The 22,316-nt window shown below is 36.3% G+C and overlaps 1 long non-coding RNA gene across 3 annotated transcripts in view; it reads right to left on the bottom strand.

Annotated features, from left to right (window-relative positions):
* Window positions 1-567: 567 nt before the first annotated feature.
* LOC131526362 (uncharacterized) overlaps window positions 568-22,316 on the bottom strand; it is a 142,923-nt gene continuing 121,174 nt past the window's right edge. For all 3 annotated transcript variants that reach the window (XR_009267435.1, XR_009267437.1, XR_009267436.1), the window contains one exon: window positions 568-1,230. This is a non-coding gene — a long non-coding RNA (uncharacterized LOC131526362). The remainder of the gene's footprint in view (window positions 1,231-22,316) is intronic.

Below are 22,316 nucleotides of genomic sequence, written 5' to 3'. Positions count from 1 at the left end.
CTCAAATGCTCAAAGGACAAAGAATAATTGTGGATCAAACCAGGGAGGGACAAAGCGTCACATGAAATCAGAGAGATCAAAAACACAATTAAAAAGTCCTTTGGTTGGGCCGTTGAGACCTGATGAGGTACTTGCCGTGATGTTGGAGTTTTCCGTTGGCTTTTAATGGGAGCAAGGTTGTGTTCGATGCTGTTTAATGGTAGAGGAGAGAGGAAACACCTCTCTTGTTCAATAGCAAATTAATTGCTACGATTAGTCATTGGTAGACTTCTCGAACGCAGTCCTTTGGAGAGCTGGATTCAGCCTCTCAAATCCTCTCATTTGTAATTGGCTGTCTGCTTGAATAATTGATTGGAACAAATGTGAACTGGATGAGAAAGTCTGAGTGTCCTCCATCATACAAACACACACACACACACACACAGCTCACTCCTGGTTTAACTATAATGCAAGCTCAAGCATTAATGTTTGAACAAGTTTTTGAAGAGTTTTGCTATGCTATGCTACACTATACAAAACCAACATTATATGAACAAGAGTGCTGTACACTCAAGGGTTAACCTGGGTTGGAATGATCCGAAATGGCTGTATGTAAAAAAGTTAGTTTGTCAGCCAATTCCACTTTCTGTATACTTTAGTATTTTTTGGAGACAGTACACACATTGCATTTGATTCTATTCACTCAAAATAACAGTAACAATAAAAATAACAACAAAAACAACATCCCCTTACATATTACCGCACAAGAGACGTGAGGTGGGAGAGGGTCTTTTTTTTTTACACATTAGTAAAATGGAGACACGTGTCAATTTCCTTAATGAAAACTTTGACGAAAAATGTTTGTTGATGAGCTTTTTTCCCATGACTAGACGAAACGCAGACGAGATGACAATAAGGTCAATAAACAAAAAGTATGACAACATCAACATGCAATTTCGTTGACGAAAAAAGACGAGACTAAAATGTATTCAAAAAAATAAAAACTTTACCAAAACCTCTCTTAATTTTCATCAAAAAAGGAGACAAAATGTTATTGCAGACTGCTCTACACGCCTCTACTACGTGAGCTTTCATGAGTGCAGTTGTCAGATATCAAAAGTTCAAATCCCAAAATCAGAGCTATGCTGTTATAAGGATACATTTTCTGCCCGGTGTTTTGCTTATTTTAAGCAACCTGGCAACCATGCGCACATGCTCGCTCCTCATTGCGGAAGCGCCGTCGCCGATGATCTGAAAACACAGACAAACAAGCTGGAGTTTAATGATCTAAATGAAAGTGTCACTCAGCCAGTCTGTGTTCTGTTATCAGATTTCAACTGTATTGTTTGCGATTGTGATCGCTGAATAAATGCACTTACTCAAACATAGGCTATTGCAATTTGGAATTACTATTAGGAATTTCACTGTTATAATATTTTTCATCTGTTTTATCAGCTTTCATAATATAGAGAGTGTGCATAAGTCTTTGGTATTAATTTATATATATACAGGTGCATCTCAATAAATTAGAATGTCGTGGAAAAGTTTGTTTATTTCAGTAATTCAACTCAAATTGTGAAACTCGTGTATTAAATAAATTCAATGCAAGCAGACTGAAGTAGTTTAAGTCTTTGGTTCTTTTAATTGTGATGATTTTGGCTCACATTTAACAAAAACCCACCAATTCACTATCTTAACAAATTAGAATATGGTGACATGCCAATCAGCTAATCAACTCAAAACACCTGCAAAGGTTTCCTGAGCCATCAAAATGGTCTCTCAGTTTGGTTCACTACACTACACAATCATGGGGAAGACTGCTGATCTGACAGTTGTTCAGAAGACAATCATTGACACCATTCACAAGGAGGGTAAGCCACAAACATTCATTGCCAAAGAAGCTGGCTGTTCACAGAGTGCTGTATCCAAGCATGTTAACAGAAAGTTGAGTGGAAGGAAAAAGTGTGGAAGAAAAAGATGCACAACTAACCGAGAGAACCGCAGCCTTATGAGGATTGTCAAGCAAAATTGATTCAAGAATTTGGGTGAGCTTCACAAAGAATGGACTGAGGCTGGGGTCAAGGCATCAAGAGCCACCACACACAGACGTGTCAAGGAATTTGGCTACAGTTGTCATATTCCTCTTGTTAAGCCACTCATGAACCACAGACAACGTCAGAGACGTCTCACCTGGGCTAAGGAGAAGAAGAACTGGACTGCTGCCCAGTGGTCCAAAGTCCTCTTTTCAGATGAGAGCAAGTTTTGTATTTCATTTGGAAACCAAGGTCCTAGAGTCTGGAGGAAGTGTGGAGAAGCTCATAGCCCAAGTTGCTTGAAGTCCAGTGTTAAGTTTCCACAGTCTGTGATGATTTGGGGTGCAATGTCATCTACTGGTGTTGGTCCATTGTGTTTTTTGAAAACCAAAGTCACTGCACCCGTTTACCAAGAAATTTTGGAGTACTTCATGCTTCCTTCTGCTGACCAGCTTTTTAAAGATGCTGATTTCATTTTCCAGCAGGATTTGGCACCTGCCCACACTGCCAAAAGCACCAAAAGTTGGTTAAATGACCATGGTGTTGGTGTACTTGACTGGCCAGCAAACTCACCAGACCTGAACCTGGAAAATGTCAAGAGGAAAATGAGAAACAAGAGACCAAAAAATGCAGATGAGCTGAAGGCCACTGTCAAGAAAAAACCTGGGCTTCCATACCACCTCAGCAGTGCCACAAACTGATCACCTCCATGCCACGCTGAATTGAGGCAGTCATTAAAGCAAAAGGAGCCCCTACCAAGTATTGAGTACATATACAGTAAATGAACATACTTTCCAGAAGGCCAACAATTCACTACAAATGTTGCATGTCTTATGAAGTATTCTAATTTGTTAAGATAGTGAATTGGTGGGTTTTTGTTAAATGTGAGCCAAAATCATCACAATTAAAAGAACCAAAGACTTAAACTACTTCAGTCTAATTTGTTTAATACACGAGTTTCACAATTTGAGTTGAATTACTGAAATAAATTAACTTTTCCACGACATTCTAATTTATTGAGATGCACCTGTATATATATATATATATATATATATATATACATACATATACATACACACAGTATCTCACAGAAGTGAGTACACCCCTCACATTTTGTAAATATTTTATTATATCTTTTCATGTGACAACACTGAAGAAATGACACTTTGCTACAATGTAAAGTAGTGAGTGTACAGCTTGTATAACATAAAAAATAACTCAACACACAGCCATTAATGTCTAAACCGCTGGCCACAAAAGTGAGTACACCCCTAAGTGAAAATGTCCAAATTGGACCCAAAGTGTCAATATTTTGTGTGGCCACCATTATTTTCCAGCACTGCCTTAACCCTCTTGGGCATAGAGTTCACCAGAGCTTCACAGGTTGCCACTGGAGTCCTCTTCCACTCGTCCATGACGACATCACAGAGCTGGTGGATGTTAGAGACCTTGCACTCCTCCACCTTCCGTTTGAGGATGCCCCAGAGATGCTCAATAGGGTTTAGGTCTGGAGACATGCTTGGCCAGTTCCTCACCTTTACCCTCAGCTTCTTTAGCAAGGTTTGGGGGCATTATCATGTTGAAATACTGCCCTGCGGCCCAGTCTCCAAAGGGAGGGGATCATGCTCTGCTTCAGTATGTCACAGTGCATGTTGGCACTCATGGTTCCCTCAATGAACTGTAGCTCCCCAGTGCCGACAGCACTCATGCAGCCCCAGACCATGACACACCCACCACCATGCTTGACTAGGTAAGACACACTTGTCTTTGTACTCCTCACCTGGTTACCGCCACACACGCTTGACACCATCTGAACCAAATAAGTTTATCTTGGTCTCATCAGACCACAGGACATGGTTCCAGTAATCCATGTCCTTAATCTGCTTGTCTTCAGCAAACTGTTTGCGGGATTTCTTGTGCATCATCTTTAGAAGAGGCTTCCTTCTGGGACGACAGCCATGCAGACCAATTTGATGCAGTGTGCGGCGTATGGTCTGAGCACTGACAGGCTGACCCCCCACCCCTTCAACCTCTGCAGCAATGCTGGCAGCACTCATACGTCTATTACCCAAACACAACCTCTGGATATGACACTGAGCATGTGCACTCAACTTATTTGGTCGACCATGGCGAGGCCTATTCTGAGTGGAACCTGTCCTGTTAAACCACTGTATGGTCTTGGCCACCATGCTGCAGCTCAGTTTCAGGGTCTTGGCAATCTTCTTATAACCTACTCCATCTTTATGTAGAGCAACAATTCTTTTTTTCAGATCCTCAGAGAGTTCTTTGCCGTGAGGTGCCATGTTGAACTTCCAGTGACCAGTATGAGAGCGATAACACCAAATTTAACACACCTGCTCCCCATTCACACCTGAGACCTTGTAACACTAATGAGTCACATGACACCGGGGAGAGAAAATGGCTAATTGGGCCCAATTTGGACGTTTTCACTTAGGGGTGTACTCACTTTTGTCGCCAGCGGTTTAGACATTAATGGCTGTGTGTTGAGTTATTTTGAGTGCAAAATGTGTGTGTGTGTGTGTGTGTGTATGTATATATATATATATATATATATATATATATATATATATGTATATATATATATATATATATATATATATATATATATATATATATATATGCATGCAGCCTTTATATATTATTTCAGGAAGTGTGTCCCTAACAAGTTTCCATTATTCTTTGTATTAAAAACTTTTAAAACCCCTTTGTATTAAGCATTAAACTTACCATTAATCACTGCTGAACTTTGGTAGAAGCGACGTACCAACTATACTATATTATAAATATAGTGCTATACATAGTGTACTTAGTGCTTCCCACTACAGTCTCATCGGTTTCATAGTGAACCCAAAATATTTTTACACTTCTCATAATAACAAAAATAATATTGGAAAAGCATCTTTCAGTCAAACTAAAATCAACACGATATGGCTTAGTGCACTTATCACATCACAAAAGGCTGAAATTTAATTAAATAACTATGTTGGTTGCGTGTTTGAGAGTGAATGTGAAAATCCTGTGGGAAACACTGTGGACTGAATTCACAGTCTCAACAATTCAGCTTAAAATAGACCAAAAAATTAGCCTACAACAAAACACATTAGCTATTAATGTCATTAAACATTGTGATGTTCTTAAAAAATTTATGCTAGCACCATCAACAGTGACTCCATTACATTTTTAATGATCTCAAATGTATCTAGTTATGCAATCTAGTTTTGATTATGTCTCGTTTTTAAACAACTGATCTAAAATGTCACAGCCCAGCAGCAAGTGAGCATTCTGGGACCACGTGAAGGTCATAGCAGGTTACAGCAGAGTCCTACAAAGCTACTTTCTGCAAAGTTTGAAAGAAACACAGAGACTTTATTAGCATATTTTTCTTTGTTTAACTCAGGTTTTCTGAAAATGCCCACCTCAGGCAGGTAGCATCTCTAGAGTCTTAGCGATTTAGAGAAGAAGGATCAAATATTGTGCTGCACGAAGCAGAGGAACATACACAGGCTCATATTTAAAATATTACACAATGCTCTTGCTCTTATGTAAAACAATCTTAATGTGATTAAGTGACCACCCATCAACCTTCAATGGATTCAGTATACAAATACTCAGACAAACACACACGCTGCCCATGTCCCGCGGTTCTCACGAGAACTTCAACACCACTGCGAGCTGGGTGGAGGATTTAAAATTCATGAGCAGTGATTTTAATGTTTTCTTTGCTACAGGCAAGTAAAAGAAACAATTAGCGTAGCACTGGCGCTAAGGTCCAGCAAAATCAATAGTCCCTGATAGTATTGTAAGCCTATTGACCAAATCCTGCGGTTCACCCCGACCCGGTGCTGCAACAGACACCCTTACAGGGGATTAAGCATTTCTGCCTGTGCGAATGGAGAAGGGGAGCTGTGCATAGTTAAACAGCCTTCAGGAACGATAGCAATCAGAGAGCGGCTAGCTGAGGTAGACTGACACTGAGCATTGACTTGATGTGAGAGCGTTTCAGGAGATGAAGGCCCCTCAAGGGTATACTGGAGTATAATACTGTGCTGAAAAAAAAAAAACAGCGAAACACAATGATTATATAGACTAACTATTTGAAAATAACGCAGACAGAAAACATGAATGTATGCTATATGAAAGTCCCCCTTGGACCCCTAAAGTCTCCGGGCTGTAAGCTAAATGATTTGCAAATGAAGCAAACAATATTGATTACAAAAACCACTTTTTGTATTATATTATTTGGCAAAATGTTGGAATTCATTTGTCTTACAATGTTTGGACATAATGCAAATATTGATATGTGTGTTTAAATTGATTAATACCATTGTTTTAGTTTGAGGTCAGTATTTTTCATTTTTATTTATTCATTTTAAAAGAAATTCATACTTTTATTCAGCAATAATGTGTTAAATTAACTGTAACAGATGATTTTGATTTCAATAAATGTTGTTTTTAACCTATTTATTAAAGAATCCTGGGGCAAAAAGCAGCAAAATTAGCATATTAGAACAATTTTTGAAGGATCATGTGACACTGGCGTGATGATGCTAAAAACTCAGCTTTACATCACAGGAATAAATTTAATTTTTAAATATATTAAAATACAAAACAGGTATTGCAAATGTTATTATTTCACAATATTATTGTTTTTACTGTATTTTTTGATTGAATAAATGCAGCCTTGGTGGGACTTCTTTCAAAAATAGTACAAAATCAGTTTCTAAGAATAAATAAGAAAAAGCTCATCTTAACTTTTGAATAGTAGTGTATAAATAGAATAAAAAAATAATAAATTGTCTTAAGTAATGAATTGACAACCCAAATATATACTTTTAATAACAATATATTATACATTTTTATAATTGTAAATTATAAAAACAACATATTATATTAACAAATCAATTCTAAACTAAAAATAATCATTATTTTATTATTCTCCTTTTCATTCATTCTCTTGTATGTGAAAAGATATACATGTAGTCAAATCATTGGGCCTGACAAACAGAAAACCCTTGTTACTGAAAGTTAACACTCATCCCACCATAAGTTCAATCACACACACAAAACGATGCTCTCGCACACAAATTCTTGAAGCAAGTTGCAAGATGCTGCAGTTTCAGACACCTTTGAGACTTATTGATACTTTGTAGAGTTCTAGAGGGCGTACAGAATGCGGCAGATGGACTCATGCCAGAGGATCTGGTTCTGTGGGCGGCAGCATCCAGTCAATGGCTCGGCGTGAGCTTTGAAAAAACCTGGTGTGCTCTCAGAGGTCCTGTAGCCTGGGTCTAAACAGATGTTCTGGAGACAGAACGAGAGAGCAGGCGAACAGGTGTCACACCCACCTGAATGTGTTCAACACACTGACCCTGACGCCCACTCCTGTAAAACACTTTACCCCACCTCACAAAAACACAGATTTGCACGCAAAAACACAAGCACACGAAAGCATTGCTCCAAACTAGCAAGCTGTCTCACTGCCTTCTGAGATACCATCATAACTGACATGAAAGGCTGAAATTAACTGATTTAGCAGCTCTGCATGACACGCAAATAGTGTGCTGCACTGAAACCTGATGTTAGCATGTTGCTAAGTTGACCCACGACATTCTAATAAGCATAAAAATGAAAATAGCATTCCGGAGACTGACGCGGAAGAGAAGAACTGTTGAATAAAGTAATTATTGTTTTGCTTTCTTTGTGCACAAAAAGTATTCTTGTAGCTTCATAACATTACGGTTGAACCACTGATGTCACATGGACTATTTTAACGATGTCATTACTACATTTCTGGCTGTTGTCTATGCAGGGTCAGAAAGGGTGTCTATGCAGGGTCAGAAAGCTTGCAGATTTCATCAAAAAATGTCTTAATTTGTGCTATGAAGATGAACAAAGATCTTACAGGTTAATTAATAACAGAATTTTCATTTTTGGGTTAACTATCCCTTTAATTTAATTTTTAATAACACTCTTATTTATAATTAACACTTTTGTGTTTTCAGCCATTTTAAATATATATGCGATGCTGCCTTAGAATTTGGCCAAAATAAGGTTAAACCTCCCTGGCAGTTCGTCATAATGAAGTCTGATGCCTGACAGCTACTCTTAAGCAAAAATAACCTTGAAGAATAATGCACAAGATTTTATGATAGATGGATTTGTTTAAGGGCCTCCTCAAATAGCCTTTGATCTTTATTGTTATGCAGGTTGTATTATGACTATGTTCATTTGCCAGCACAAGGAAGAGGATGTTTCCTAGCTTAAGGGTCACTGAACTGGGTGTATTTGCATCATTTATCATCATTCCTTGCATATATTTGACAGAGTATTATTATATATATTTTTAAGATTTTTATTATTATTTGATCATATTTATATTTTTGATTTATTTATTAGAGGTGCCTAATTTGTTTACTACAAACCACCAAAAATCAAACTCTATTGCCTGAAACTAAAAGTTCCATTAGACTCAACTATCTAATTTTAAAATGAAAGATTTTAAACAAATTCACTTATATTCTCTAAAATATTTTATATTTTACAGTTTATGTGCGCAAGCCAACTGGATAAAGAATATGTGTTCTGCATCAAACAAAAACTGGACTGGAGCTCACAAGGACGGATCGGACTGATAAACAAAGCACCTTTTTTTAATTAAAGATTAATTAAAGATGCCGTAATGGCACAATTTAACCCCCACTTATGTCCCCCTGTGCTTGTTTGGGCTGCGACGTCTTAGACAGAACTTGACATCAAATGCCATTTTAGTGAGCTACACTTACACAAAGCCATCAGACAATATAAATGTATGCAAACTGCCAATTTAGATTTGTCTAGTGCTCTTTTGCTGTGATTTCAGAGAAAAACCCCATGAGGCTTGCGTTTGAGCATCACAAGACTCACTCAGTGCCCTCAACACACCAGGCAGACACACTAGATGCCCGTGAGTGCAATACATTATGAATGCAGCTGCAACGCATCTCAACAAAGACATAATCTATTATGTAAATGGGCATTCTGTATGTCTGAGTTAAGTGGCTGTGAGCGTGACAGTTCTGTCGTGGTAGGCCAATTTTATTGTTTTATTGTTGACTCATGGCAGTCACATAAACTACCATATTATTCAGTATATTACGGTTTTTTTTCCTGTGTTATTGTCAAAGGATTTATTAGATGCGTGCTTGGTTTTCGCTTGCATTTATATATAGATATAATAAGTATAATAAATAAGAATTAAAATGAACTTAGTATGGAAAATATGATTTTCCCTGCTCATTTGAAATAAACCATTCAATCTTCTATGTAGATAGACTACAACATTCAACATACATTCAATACAAAACTCCCTCCCAGTGCATTACGTGAATTATATGTGTGTGTGTTTGTGTATGAATGATTTTTTACACAGCATTTATTAACAATATAATTAATTTCTATTAAATACAATTTAATTAGATGGATAGACAGACAGATAGATAGACAGATTTAGGTTTACATATAGAAGTACTTAAGGTATCAGGCCTTTTTGTTCTAAATGTCAAAAAAGGGTGCAAATTGTCATGTAAAATTTAATTACAGTTCTTTTTGGTGCCAAAAAACACTTTCCTAGCATTATAGGTAGATTTTTGAGGAAGAAAATGTTACCAAAGTGAAGAATAAGACCATTTACAACAAATAAGAATGATTGCTGTGCAGCATTACCACCAAACAGTTGAACCACTATGCCTGCTGGGAATACGAGAGCTTGAAAGTCACCCCACAAAACAAGATCCTTGTCCTTCCTACGTACTGAATTCTCAATATCATCACAGAGCGCCACTTCAGGGGTGATAGATTCTCTGTCTTTCTGTCACTCCATCTTTTTTCTCTTTTACCGATAATAATCCATAATGCAACCCAGATACAGTACAAGCCTCCTGCATTATTCAGAGAAAGTTTCTCCTTTGATTTATGTTCTCTGTGTCTCTCTCTCCTTCCCTCTCTCTCTTTCTGAATCCCTTCATTCTTTAAGTCCCTCTATGTCGTCATGCAGCAGTTGCAGATAATGCAGTTGTGGAATGAGAAGATGAGAATACAGGTGCAGTGTGTGTGTGTGTGTGTGTGTGTGTGTGTGTGTGTGTGATGTCGTCTCATACTGAATAATTATAGCAGCTCGGCCCAGGCAAATCCTCCCCAGAAGGTAGTGTGTCTGCAAGCCTTCCACCTGCCATGCACTAAACGCCGCCCCATCCATCAAACACCCACTTGACAAATACATTCCATAATAGAAGTTTATTTTTATGGGGAGGCCGAATCACAGACCTTCCCATGCATACAAAAACGTGTCAGAATTATTTATGAGAGCTGCTGAGATGCACAATATGTCATATCAAAGTCTGGATTCGCTCCTCCGCCCCACATGCCCCTGTCAATACCCACACAGGCTATCAATAATGTGAAACAGCACAGAGATAAGCCCCCCGAACACAGGGTCACTCCGTAAGGGGAGGACGGCCTCCACAGATGCCACACACACGCACGCATATGTGCATAAACACACTCAGACAAAAGCAGAAATGCACAAACTGCTTATCCGCACACGGATATGTGGGAATCAAAACCTCTGGCTGACGTTGCACATTTTTAGGGCTCTATGAAATGCTTTTTTTCCCTATTTATTTTTTATTTAATTTTTTCTTAAATTCTGTTTTTCCCACTTTTATTTTTCTGGATTCCATTTTAATGGTGGAGGGGATCAGGAAAGGTTCACAAGGAGGGACTCAAACTCACCCAAAACGCAACCACGCTACATTTTGGAGCGATGCCCATGAGGATAACAATTTAACCATTTATTAACATTTTGACAAGAATAATGCCCTATGAAACCTGTTGTATTTTTTCTGACAGTCTGATTTAGGATTTAATGCAAATTTAGTATAAAAAGGTGGAAATCAAACGAATGCATAAAACTTGAACAATTTAATTCATCTTTTAAAATGTAAACAAATCAAATTTAAACAATTCCTTTAATTTTTTGGCAAACAAAGAGCTGCACACTTTTACTGAAACATCTGGTGAAAATACTGATGAGAAATTGTGAGAAATATTCTGTGTGTATCTGGTGAAATGCATGTGAAGTGACTCTCAGAGCAACTCTGGAGATTAAGTTTATGTGTTCATGTTCTCATATGTGACCCTGGACCACAAAACCATAAGTAGCACAGTATATTTGTAGCAATAGCCAACAATACATTGTATGGGTCAAAATTATTGACTTTTCTTTTATATCAAAAATCATTAGGATATTAAGTAAATATCATGTTCCATGAAGATATTTTGTAAATTTCCTACTGTAAATATATCAAAACTTAATTTTGATTAGTAATTTGCATTGCTAAGGACTTCATTTGGACAACTTTAAAGGCGATTTTCTCAATATTTAGATTTCAGATATTCAAATAGTTGTATCTCAGCCAAATATTGTCCTATCCTAACAAACCATACATCAATTAAAAGTTTATTAATTCAGCTTTCAGGTGATATATGAATCTTAATTTCATGTGGTGTAATAGTCAAAGACACTAGTCCATAATGTGTACAGCCCTATTTTTGATTTACTCGTCCAAATTTTTGCTAAATTCCGTTGACATTCTGCGTTATACATTGAAGTAAATTTTTTATGACTGGATTCTGCAATTCTGTCCGTGTTTTCTGCACCAGTGAAATCACAGGGCCCTTGCATTTTATAGCTAATACAACATATAACACTGCACACAAAGGGGCAATAAATAAGTTAGCAACACTGCTTTTTACAAACATTCCAACTAAAAAGGGCCCTAAATAAGTAGCGAGTCCTTGCTCAAAGCATTTACCTTCAAAAATGATCAGTACTTTATAGCGGGACCGTATGCATGACAAAATCAATCCCGTCTCTCGTGACGGCCCTGTGACATTGGGCGGCAAAGAACCTTCTGAAAGTCCATTGGAATTCAATATCATTGACAATTGCGCGTTCTTGAAGGTGTCAGAGGCAATACTGTCTCCAAGTCAGAGTCTGAAACGCTTCTCAAGCCCAAGTGTAATCACCTGCTTCATGTGATTTAGCTCGCTGCCGCCTGTTTGAACGGCTCCCAATGTGGTACGCAATAGGTACAGGCGCTTTATCAGACAGAGTCACTAAGCAAACCCCCGCCACCTTCTTTTTAAAATCCTCTTTTCTGTTCCTTGATCCATTATCACTCCGTTTCACATTACTTTCTGCCTCTCTCTCCGTTTGTTTCCCTCCCTCCTTTTCCCCGAGCATGCTGGGATCAGTGGGGGGACAGCCGAGTCGTCGGCTTGTTTGCACACTGCTGTGTTGGCATGGTAAACGATAGCTGACTAAACATGCTTGTTAAGCTAGTCGTTGTTGTGTAGGAAATCCCTCTCTCCCCTTAATTACACGACAGAACGCAAATTCATATGTTGTGTTAAAATGTAGCTGTCTGTCGTCCCCTGGTTATCCACGGTGCTTATTTCTTTTTTTACCACAAAAATGGAGGGGGCAGGGTTTGAAAAAGAGCTTGTGCGTGGACCATCTTTCATGAAGCAGGCTGATGTATTGTTCTAGAGAGATAGCAGCAAGTATAAATGATTACATGTAGCTGGCCTGGGCTTTGTAATAAAAAGGAGGATTATCAATTCACAGGTTTTTGGGCAGATAGCGTTGCACCAGCTACAACGTGATCGCAATCAGGACTTCGAGACACATCTGTATTCCCCAGCACATCCAGAGCCAGAGGGAGATGGAGAACGGCGGGCGGAAAGAAAGAAAAGAAAGAAAGAATAAAAACTACTACTTCTGTTTTTTTTATGTAAATTGCATTACTTATCTATAAAATCTACTTTTTATTGAGCTATTAAATTGAAAAGAAATGCAAAGTAAAAGTAATTATTAAATTAAATATATTATATATATTTTTTTTTTTACTTTGTATTTCTTTTTTTAAATTTAATAGCTTGTGTGTGTGTGTGTGTGTATATATATATATATTATATATATATATATTTTTTTTTTTTTTTGGACTATCAGCTATATTATTTTTTTGTTTTACTGCAAATTTAATGTAAAGGGACTAGTCTGTAAAATCGGCTGAAATTTAATTCACTCCACACATGGAAATTGTGTGGTAAGTGCTTTTTAACTTGTTTTGTGTTCAACAACTCGCATCTTTTCCTTATGCAACAAGATAACAATATTATACTGACAAGCTAACTGAAGAAACAATATCAATTTTCATGCAGACGAGTGACAAAATGCCCTGCCAATCTCTTTTTGGTCAATAAAAAATCCTTTTGGACCATTAAAAAAAAAACTACAGAAACTTAAACAAAACCTAAATAGTACAAAAGCCTCAAAAAGAATTAAGGACAAACATAAATGATGTTAAATGACAAAATATCAAACTATCAAAAAGTGGAATCTGCAATCAAATGACGCTATACCTTCAGTTCTTCAGAACTTTTCTTTGTGGTTTTTACTTTTAATCAACTGGTCCCTGGACATTTTTAGTGTATGAAATCAAATCCCTTTAAGTCCACACAAGTGTCCAATGTTTTACATTTACTTAATTGACTAATGTGTCTCCATTTTGAACAGTATTGTTTAAACAATTAAAAGCCAACAAACTTCTTCTTTTTTTTTGTCAAATGTTTTGCCTCAAAAGTGTGCTTGTGCTACCATTCTTTCAAATAAACTCTACTTGATTTGATATTTTGTTAATACAGTGACATTAATAGATTTTAAATGTGCCTTAAGTGTTATGTTTTTCGAGGGCCACTCTACTAACCCAAATGCTTCTCAGGGCCTAAAAACTGCTTTAGGCCCCTCAAAAAATCTCCCTGTGATTTTAATCTCTTCTGTAGAATCAAGGGCTCCCGGCAGAGACCCCTATTCCATATTCACCTCCACGGTGCTGAATTTAGTGGGACGCCGAGCAGAACAGCACAGCGCCTCCTCCTCATCAGGCCTCTCGGTCTGTGCGCCGCAGCAGAACGAATTACGGATAAAGACTGGAAGTGACGCCTGTCTGTGCGTTTGAAATCATACTCCCCTCTCTGACACGGAGGAACCTTTGGCTTCATTTGTCTGCAGGAAGGGCCGCTACCTGAGTTTATTATGCAGTCACACAGCAGGAAGGCAAAAAGAGGGGATACGGAGAAGGGAATAGAATAGAATAGAATAGAGGTAGAGGAAGAGGAGAGTAATGGAGGAATGCTTTAAGGGTGAAGAGAAAGACAGAAATGAAGGAAAGGATTGGGGAGGCCTCACTGACAGGCCCCCAGCAGGACTGGGGGCGGCATGTTAAACTGGGTGGTGACTGATGTGATAGCTCATCTATCTTCTTTCAGAGACACTGAACTGTCCGCCCTCAAGCCCACCCTGCAAAGGGGGTTAAAAAAAAAAAATCCACACCTTTAATATAATGCATACACACACTCACACACATACACACACTATCCCTATCTCTGCCATTCTCCTCTTTGATCTAATCTCTGCCAAATTGTAGGCAAATCAGTTGATTTCAGTCTCATTTTTTATTTATTAATTCTAATTATCTCATTTATTTATTAGACAGTGGCAATCATTTATTTTTAAAAGTTTTATTTTATTAAAAAAAAAAGATTTTTTTCATTTAAATTGAGAGGAGACAATACATTTTTGGGGACAAAGGGGTAAATAGGATTAGAAAATAAACTAGTCAATTTTAATCTCATTTGTATTTAAGCATTGTTATATTTTTAGTCAGGTTGCCAATATTTTATTTATTTAAAAGGAAATAGAAAAAAGAAAAGAAATTTTCTACAATCAATAGTAGTAGTCAAATAAATAAAAAAAGGGAAATAAAAAAAAAAGTTGACTTCTCACTATCAATATAAAGTTGAAAAATATTTCATTTAAAAATAATAATAATAATAATAATGTTAATAATATTAATAATAATGTTAATAACATTAAAAATAATAATATTTAATAATAAAAAGAATGATTCAAAATCCCTACTTTTTATTTATATAGGAGACAACAAATTATTTAATATTTTAATTCTTCATTTATTAGTTTTTCATTTGTGGACCTTTGGGCTACTTCTTTTGATAATGTGATTAAGCATTAAAAATATATATATATATATATATATATATATATATATATATATATATATATATATATATATATATATATATATATATATATATATATATATATATATATATATATATATATATATATATATATATATATATAATAAAATAAAATACAATATTTTCTATTTATTAATATTTAAATTGTGGGGCACGGTTGCAATTCTTTATTTATTTAAATTGAATAAAAAATTATATAATTGTATTCTCAATAGAAGTAGCCAAAGGGCCCACAAATTAAAAAATAAATAATAATAATAATAATAATAATAATAAATTAAAAAATAAAAATAAAATAATTAGTTGTTTTCTCTGTTAATAAGAATTATTAATTATTAATAATTTTTAATAAAATAAGTATTTTTCTACATAGAAGACAATATATTATTTATACAACTTATAGAGGGGGTAAAGAAGATTAGGAAACAACTGACAAAGTGTCAGATTAGAACCTCCCCACATTAGCACCCAGGTTCAATACGCCTGAAGCATGTGCTAACCGCTGTGTCACAGCTCCAACACCCAGACATTTTCTTGAGCCTCAGAACTCACACAAAAACCTGCTACAGGAAAGGCGGGAAACAAGATCCACATTTAGCTTCCACCGATACATTCATCAGAACTGTTTAGTCTAAACTGCCAAAATGACGGTTCTGTCTATCATCACACACCCTGTAGTTTGGGGTTAACGGCACAGTGAGCGAACGTCTTCGTGTAGTTATAGCGAGGAGGTGGGGGGAAATAATATAATGAAAGGACTAGCAGACACTGCCTTCGTTCTTTTTCTTTCTTCTCTTTTTCCTTCTGTCCGTTCCATCTTTTTATTCCGGTCTGACTCGGTTACAGCATTGCCCATTATTACGCAGGATCTCTGAGCCCCGCGATGAATGAGCTACATTCAAACTCACACATGCGTGAAAAAGGCCCCTTCCACCTTAGTTTCATCTAATGTTGTAATCCACACACACACACGCTTCTTACATCCTCCACACCTCTGCCATTCTCCTCTTTGATCTAATGTCAGAGAGCTCCTGTGTGTGTTAAAATCATGTGTGAGAGAAACTCTTGCTAGTATCTATTTTTTTTAAACATTTATCTGCAGTAAAGTCTCTCTGTCTGTCATACACACACGTTTACATAAACACTCCCTGGGTGACTGTGTTGGGTCACAAGTCAAACCATATAATCATGCATAGTTAGGACAGCAAAATAAATAGGCTCAAAAAACTCCTGAAAGGGTTGAGAAAATGTCACACACACCCACATATATAAAATATAATAATACAATATTTTTGTATTTGGGTGTTTCAGACAGACTGACAACTTGAAAGAGTCAAGTTGACTCTTTATGTTGTTTTTGATTTGCTCCAAAACCCTGATCCCTGGTGGTGCAAAAATAAGAAAAAAATAACTAGCAATATTGAGTCTAAAATGTGTATATGTATACGTATATGTATATATAAGAATAAAAGTGCATTTATACATATATATATATATATATATATATATAAGTGCTGTCAATCGATAAAAAAAAAAAGCTAATTAATCGCACATTTTTCTGAAATTAATCCCACCTAACATTAAAGTTTTTAAATATACTTTTATATTGCAATAATTTCACATTCAATCTTCAAATTAATGTACAAACAACATATTTTTAATGGCATTTTTTTTTATGACTGAAGGCCAGTATCACTGATACCAATACTGATTTCTCTATAAAATTGCCCCCATATTTACCTATTGACTATAGCCATTCAACATTACAGTATAATTGAGAGATATCAATTTTAACGTTTATTAGACTTTTAAAAAATAACTTCTAATTTAAGTGAACTTTGAAAACAATCTTCACATAAACCCAATAAAATAAATGTCATATTTACCTGTGCCCTTCAGCAGAAATATACAGAAATTTAAATGATCAAACACTAAATACTAAATTAAATATAGATGAATCCTTAAAGCTATAAAAGTTATTTTTTCCTCTTTTTTTTCTTTGTCATTTGATTAATAGACATCACAGCAGCTGGTTATTAGGTTATTTTGGCTGTTATTTCTTTAAGAGCTGTCGCTGATGAACATGACGCGGATCTGACACGCATCGTATTTTCACTCAACTCTTTTTACCATTTCTGACACACTTCAGGTAATAAAGTCTCTATTAATGAGCTGACGAGTTGAATCAGGTGTGTTAGATGAGGGAGAGAGTCCTGGGCTGCTCCAGGACAGTTTTGAAAACCATTTCATAGACATGTTCTTAAATGTTACTCATAAAATATATTACATGCATGCACAGTTTTAAGGCAGCTTTAATCGCCTTTTTGGTAACATCATGACTTAACTGACCGACCATGACATTGCATGCACGTAGTTTATTTCGTGCTTTGATATGAAATGATACAGGCTACAGCGCTATATATATACACACACACATATATATATGTGTGTGTGTATATATACATATACATGTAAATATATATCACTGCTTTGTGTCACGTCATGAAATGGCTTGAAAACATGACAAACTGGTCAGTTTTTAGAGAGCATTCAGCTTGATTAAATGAAAGATGCATCTTCGTGCCTGTGACAATGTTTGTTTGTGACGGGGCTTTTATTGACGATGACTTGAAAATAAGTTGACTATTACAAAGAACTGCTGAACATCAGTTCACAAATAAAAAACGGAGTGTCTATTTACAAGTGCAAATAGGCCACCTTGTTGGCAGAGGTGTACACTAACTCCGCCCACCAACATGTGATTACACAGCATTACAGAAGAGCATCTTTCAATAACAGTTCCAGTGGCGCAGATGGTGAAGTACGTGTTGACGTTTTGACGTGATTGACCGGGGTTCGAATCCGCGTTTTGCCTAACTTTTTTTCCGACCTTTTCAAATCAGATATCATGTTGGAAAGGCATGTATTTTCAATAATAATGAAGGAAATAATTTAAAAGTTGAACTTAAAGTATCGGGTAGGGTTAGGGTAGGTGTAGGGAGGGATTCACTGTCCCAATAAAGTGATATCCATTTAATAATTTGAATTAAAATTATAATTTATACTCAATATGATATTATTGCATACTGTTTTATAATGTACTACAATACTGAGGTGCAGATGATTGCCACTATTTGCAATAAGTTGTATAAATTGCAGAAAACCCTCCTAGGTGTAATATATATATATATATATATATATATATATATATACACATACATACAGACACACACACACATACACACACGTGGTCAGAATTGTTGGTACCCATAGTAAATATGATCAAAGAAGGCTGTGAAAATAAATCTGCATTGTTAATCCTTTTGATCTTTTTTTTTTTTTTTATCACAAAAATCTAACCTTTCATTGGAGAATAAGATATTTCAATGGGGGAAACATCATTATGAAATAAATGTTTTTCTCTAATACACATTGGACACAATTAACGGTACCCTTTTATTCAATACCTCCATTTGCCAAAATAAAAGCTCTGAGTTTTCTCCTATAATGCCCGATGAGGTTAGAGAACACCTGACAAGAGATCAGAGACAATTCCTTCATCCAGAATCACTCCAGACCCTTCAGATTCCCAGCTCCATGATGGTGCTTCTTCTCTTCAGTTCACTCCACTCATTTTCTATAGGGTTCAGGTCAGAGGACTGGAATGGCCATAGCAGAAGCTTGGTTTTGTGTCCAGTGACCTATTTTTGTGTTTTTAAGGTTTGTTTTGCATTATTGTCCGGTTGGAAGATCCAAACATGGCCCATTATAAGATTTCTACCAGAGTCACTTTTTGATTTTTTATCTGTTGGTATTTGATAGAATCCATGATGCCATGTGTCTAAACAAGATGTCCAGGACCTCCAGCAGAAATATAGGCCCACAACATTAAAAATACAGCAGTATATTTCATTGTACACATGGGGTATTTTTTATCCCTGTGTTCACCAAACCCATCTTGAGTGTTTGCTGCTAAAAAGCTCATTTCATCTGACCATAGAAGCCAGTCCTGTTTGAAGTTCCAGTCGTGTCTAACAACTGAATGTGCTGGGGATTGTTTTTGGATGAGAGCATTTTCTTTTCTTGATTTTTTTTTTCTCTTTTCTTGAAACCCTCCCATACAACATGTGGTGTAGATGTTGTTTGATATATTTATATTTTTTTAAGGTTTTCTGACCCTGAGACTCCACTATTTTCTGCAATTCTCCAGCTGTGGTCCTTGGAGAGCCTTTAGCCACTCAAACTCTCCTTCTCAACGTGCATTAGGACGATATAGATGCACGTCCTCTTCCAGGCAGATTTGTAACATTTTATGTTGATTGGAAATTCTTAATTATTGCTCTGATGGTAGAAATGGGAATTTTCACCGCTCTAGCTCTTTTCTAAAAGTCACTTTCTAATTTGTGAAGCTCAATTATCTGTTGCTGCACATCAGAAATATATTATTTTGTTTTTTCTCATTGTGATGGATGATTAAAGGAGTTTGGCCTTTGTTTTCCCTCCTATCTATATTCCTGTGAAACAGGAAGCCATGGCTGGATAATTTCATGTTCATAATCACTCTAGCGTGCTCAAAATTGTAAATATGAATGGGAATATACCTCACAGATATTTTACTCATAAGAATTTCTAGGGGTACCAATAATTGTGCCCAACGTGTATTTGAGAAAAACATTTATTTCATAATGAGATTTTCCCCCATTTTCAATTGTTTTAGTTCAATGAAAGGTTAGATTTTTGTGATTTGTTTTAAATAAAAGATCAAAAGGATTAATAATGCAGGTTTATTTTCACAGCCTTCTTTGATCATATTTACCATGGGTACCAACAATTCTGACTATGTGTGTACATATGTATATGTATATGTATATATTAGGGCTGGGTTTTGACAAATTTCACGATTTGATTCGATTCTCATTCACAAGCTTGTGATTCGATTCGATTACCAATTCAATTCGATTCGATTCAATATTGATTATTTTGGATATATATCAGGTACAGTACATGCCAAATTTTCAAGGAAAAAAAATTTCTCAACTAATGCTGTAAAATATAAGTGAGAGTCAGTTGGTACTACATTACTATAATATTGAAGGTTAAAATTGACTGATTTGTTAAAATTACGCTTAAAGTTTTTAAAATATTAAAGTTACAATTACATAATAATATTTCTACTTCAATTCATTTTTTAAAAATATAAACATAATGGTGGCTGTCATAAAAACTTGGATTTATTCAAACATAAATTAAACACTGAAGAACAGTAAAATTTATAATGAATATGTTATATGGTGCATATATTTAGCAAATATTTATTTTCTATCTGACTAATGAGTTTATGGTCACCGAATGTGTTTTGAGGTAAATGTAACGTTAAGTGACATTGTTTACAAGCCATTATATTGACGTCTTTGCATGGCTGAAACACTAATTGAGCGACTACTTGAGACAGGATATGGATTGTAAAGATGTACTCTTTCTTTTAACTTACCTTCGGATGTTTAGTCATGTTTATTTTATGCTGAAACTGGTATTAATGTGGAGGAGATGATCAGTTCACACGCGCTACACGCTGCCGAGTCTGTTGGACTGAGGTGCTATAGCGATCTGTCACTCCACATTTACTGTTTGAATACTGCAATACAATGGACAGAATTTGAAATCTGTGTTTCATATTAAACGTACCAAAGCACAATGCTTATTGCAATTTATTGGATGGGAAGTGCCCTTCAACGTTCCTTCCATTAACTGAAAACAGACTAGACTAATCGATTCTTGGGATTTAAGAATCAATATCGTTCCATAAAAACGAGAATCGATTAATATCGAGATATCGATATTTTTTACCCAGCCCTAATATACATACATATACAGGTGCTGGTCATATAATTAGAATATCATCAAAAAGTTTATTTATTTCACTAATTCCATTCAAAAAGTGAAACTTGTATATTATATTCATTCATTACACACAGACTGATATATTTCAAATGTTTATTTCTTTTAATTTGATTAGAGCTTACAGCTCATGAAAGTCAAAAATCAGTATCTCAAAATATTAGAATATTTACATTTGAGTTTGAATAAATGACCATCCCTACAGTATAAATTCTGGGTATCTCTTGTTCTTTGAAACCACAATAATGGGGAAGACTGCTGACTTGGCAATGATCCAGAGGACGAACATTGACACCCTCCACAAAGAGGGTAAGTCACAGAAGGTCATTACTGAAAGGTGTGGCTGTTTACAGAGTGATGTATCAAAGCATATTAAATGCAAAGTTGGATGGAAGGAAGAATTTGGGTAGGAAAAGGTGCACAAGCAACAGGGATGACCGCAAGCTTGAGAATACAGTCAAGCAAAGCCGATTCAAACACTTGTGAGAGCTTCACAAGGAGAGAACTGAAGCTGGAGTCAGTGCATCAAGAGTCACCACGCTCAGACGTCTTCAGGAAAAGGGCTACCAAGCCACTTCTGAACCAGAGACAACGTCAGAAGCATCTTACCTGGGCTGTGGAGAAAAAGAACTGGACTGTTGCTCAGTGGTCCAAAGTCCTCTTTTCAGATGAAAGTAAATTTTACATTTCATTTGGAAATCAAGGTCCCAGAGTCTGAAGGAAGAGTGGAGAGGCACAGAATCCATGTTGCTTGAAGTCCAGTGTGAAGTTTCCACAGTCAGTGATGATTTGGGCTGCCATGTCATCTGCTGGTGTTGGTCCACTGTGTTTTCTGAAGTCCACAGTCAACGCAGCCATCTACCAGGAAATTTTAGAGCACTTCATGCTTCCTTCTGTTGACAAGCTTTATGAAGATGCTGATTTCATTTTCCAGCAGGACTTGTCACCTTCCCACACTGCCAAAGGTACCAAAAGCTGGTTCAATGACCATAGTGTTACTGTGCTTGATTGGCCAGCAAACTCGCCTGACCTGAACCCCATAGAGAATCTATGGGGTATTGTCAAGAGGAAGATGAGAGACACCAGACCCAACAATGCAGATGAGCTGAAGGCCACTATCAGAGCAACCTGGGCTCTCATAACACCTGAGCAGTGCCACAGACTGATCGACTCCATGCCACGCCGCATTGCTGCAGTAATTCAGGCAAAAGGAGCCCCAACTAA

The sequence above is a fragment of the Onychostoma macrolepis genome, chromosome 19, assembly GCF_012432095.1.
Source record: "Onychostoma macrolepis isolate SWU-2019 chromosome 19, ASM1243209v1, whole genome shotgun sequence".
Taxonomy (NCBI): Eukaryota; Metazoa; Chordata; class Actinopteri; order Cypriniformes; family Cyprinidae; genus Onychostoma; species Onychostoma macrolepis.
The sequence above is the reverse complement of the archived record's forward strand: the minus strand, read 5'-3'. Positions and strand labels throughout refer to the sequence as shown.